The following is a 3,528-nucleotide window of genomic DNA, read 5'->3' as shown; positions in this document are numbered from 1 at the left end:
CTAACAACTTTTTTCCATACTTACCTGAAAGAAGTCAAGCTTTCATGTGCTGTGAAATGGACATTTCACAGGCTGCTTGCAGATGTATTGCATGGTAATGTATCCATAATACTACAATACAAAAGAATGATGATTTGTAATTACTGAAAAGAAAATCACCAATTTATGTTTTGCTACCTTGTTGAGAGAATGCTAAGTATGATTTGATTTTTTCCATATCCTGGATTAATTTTATTTTAGCTTGTTTTCTTGGAATTTGCAGTAATTTTGAAAGGTAGAAGAAATGTAAGTATTTTCTGGTAGCCGTATTCTACCACACTAAAGAGCCTCAGTCTTCTCACTGTGTACTACTGCACCTTTCTCGGGGGGTTCTGCGATGTCTGGGAGCCTTTGAAGTTACATTAGGCATAGCATACATACCACTTTACACATTTGTTAAACAAGCAGTTTTCAGGTCAGGAGTTACATGTTGCTCTTTAAGATTAACTGTAATACTTGAGGCTGATCAGTGTACATGTAGCATGGGGTATCCTAGAGAAAACTAGAGACTGTCTAGGCAGAGACGCTGAGGAAACTTGGGAGGGAATGGGATGTACATGTAATAAAGGTAGACCTTCCCCCTCAAGCAGTTTAAAGCAACTGAAAAGCGGCTTGTGTCCATAGTCTGCAATGTCTAAAGGTCAGCGTGGAGCACAGTTAGAGGTTCATAAATGTGTGGAAATGTATTTCAGGTTCAGTGTCGTGTGTGAATATATTGTGGCAACTTTACTGGAATGTTCAGTTTCTATTTACTTTTGGCTCTGGCTTCCCTGAGGAAGTAATTGTGAAGAGAAACTTTGCCTAGACTTAGCATAGGAAAATATTAGAATGTATTATTGTATTAAACTTTATCAAATATGGTGTGAGACCAGTGGTGAGAGTAAAGAAAGTGATGCTCAAGAAATTTTCAGAGTGTGTATTGATTAACTTGGATATGGGGTTCCTTGAAGAATAATAACACTAGAACAGATTTTTTTTTTCTTTTCATTGCTTACCACTCTCATGTTAACCACTGTTTGCCTTTGGGTTAACAGGTTTTATTAATTCTCTTCGAGTGAAACAAGTGCCTTTGTTGCTGATTAAAGCTGACTTAAACAGAGTGCTTGTATAATTTAATGGACATCCCCTAAGTGAATCAGTAGAAAATGGTTTTCTCTTAGTTACAATTACTAGAAAAAAACAACCCGTTGCCTCCTTTGTCTCTGCAACACTTATTAAACTCAATACTTCTAGGCAGTTTGAGGTGTAGTGAACCTTGCTTCAGGCATCTAAGTGGGAAGTTTGGCTTCTCTGTGTGGAGAAGGTAAGACTTCCCTCACGGCCAGTTCAAAGTTCTTTTTTTAAAAGGCCACATGTCTGTATTAACAGATGGAGTATAAAAGTTGGAATTTGGATTTTCCTTGGTTGTGAACATGAATGAACTCTTAAAAGTAGCTTCTGCTTGAAATAATTTGCTAGCTATGTTGTAGTATTTACAGTTATTTGGGGGAATCATTAAAAGGCTTAAATATTTTCAGTCTATGTACAAAACAGTGAGCAGAGGTTGGTACAGAATAGAAAAGTCTAATAATGTGATCTTAAAACCAAAAAAAAAAGAAAATAAATGCAAAATCCCAACATTTTCTTAAATTTTTTTGTATTTAAATGCCTCTAGTTACTGCTTCTAAGTTCACAAAAGTGAAGGCATTTTGCAAAGAACTTATTGCAAACACCAGAATTTGAAAATGATACTTGGTCTAACTTCAGGCTGAACCATTATAATCTAGAGCTAGTGTGAGGAAACAGAGAACAAGAGGGGAGGGAAAAAACAAAACAAACCAACCCACAACGAAAAAAATACCAAAACACCACCAACCCATCAGTTGCATAACCATAGAAAGAACTAATCAAGATGCATATTACTGTTTCAGAAATTTTTGAAGAAAATCTTGCCATTGTGCGGAATCGGAGCTCCCATTTGCTACAGCTGCCCTCAGGTCTCTGTGGTTGGACTCATCTCATCTGCAATGCCAGGGAGCAGTTGGCTGAGTTGAAATTCTGTTTTGGTAGAAATAAGTCATTCTTCTACTGAGAGCTCAAATAAAGAGGAGAGGCATAATGGGTGTAACACATGGTTATATAAAATCTTTTGAAGAACTGTGAATTTTAGATTTTGCGTAGTTCTGTTGACACTTGATTAGAGGAGCCTTTTTCACAGAGAATGGAAATGGAGGATTTTAAGTACCTTGATAGAAGTTCAGGGATGTTTCACTACAAACTTTGTGTGTGCTGCTGTTTGCACCCCCCAAATTTAGCTTGGAGAAAAGGAGAGTGAGGGGAGACCTTATAGCTGTCTACAACTACCTGAAAGGAGGTTGTAGCATGGAGGAGGTTGGTCTCTTCTCCCAAGTAGCCGTTGATAGGACAAGAGGAGGTGGCCTCCAGTTGTGCCAGGGGAGGTTTAGATCGGATATTAGGAAAAATTTCTTCATGGAAGGGGTTGTCAGGCATTGGAATCAACTGCCCAGAGAAGTGGTGGAGTCATCATCCCTGGAGGTGTTTCAAGGATGTACGGATGCAGTGCTTAAGGACATGGTTTAGTGGTGAACTCGGCAGTGTTAGGTTAATGGTTGGACCTGGTGGTCATAAAGGTCTTTTCCAACCAAAATGATGTTATGATTCTAATTTCTCTAGATGCTCTCTCATATCGAATGAGACTAGTCAGTAAATGCTACAAGATCTCATATGTGCCCCCCCTTAGGAGAGCCATCTATGCCTAGGAAGTGTTAGTGTTATGAAAGGTCCTGTGGTCCAGCAGATGACAGGCTCTAGCGAGTCAGACACAGGCTCTTTGCAGCAGCAGGTATACGATACCCTTTAGAAAATGTTGCAAAAAAAAAAAAAAAGTGAGAATTTACTGTAACAAATGGTGTGTTATTCTTTCTAATGGCTTTATTTCGGAGTAAGAAGCTACAGGGGAAAAGGTTGCATCGTTTAACTTGTTTAGCCTCTTCCCTCTCCTATTGCTCTTTGGACTTAGAGTGGCACGTTATAGAAGAAATTGATGCAGTACAAAGCAGCTTGGTTTAGAGCCAGCTAAAAGATAACAACCACAGAGAGTGCTGTGCATTTCTTTGCAATAAGGAATTGTTGTCATAAAGATGATAGAGCAGCTAATATAAAGAATCTGTTTAGTACTGGTTCAGTTAATTGAGTGTCATTCAGATATTGTAGCATACGGTGCAGATAGTGTGAGCTGTATTTATTTTACTGCATCAATTTGCAGAAAAAGGATATGCATTACCATCTGGTTAATCTTTGATTTCCCTACTGAAATATTTCTGATGCTACTTTTGTTAGCTTAGATGTTAAAGAAGTATGTGTTCCACTACAGTCCGGCAGCGGGCCTTTTATAAGTGCTGTATAGCATTTAATTTACTTTTATTATTTCCTTACCTAATACATTTTGGATCCTAATAGATTTCATCTTCATTTTTTTACCTCTTTGAA

The sequence above is a fragment of the Columba livia genome, chromosome 2 (assembly GCF_036013475.1).
Source record: "Columba livia isolate bColLiv1 breed racing homer chromosome 2, bColLiv1.pat.W.v2, whole genome shotgun sequence".
NCBI lineage: Eukaryota > Metazoa > Chordata > Aves > Columbiformes > Columbidae > Columba > Columba livia.
Note: the sequence above shows the minus strand (reverse complement) of the source record.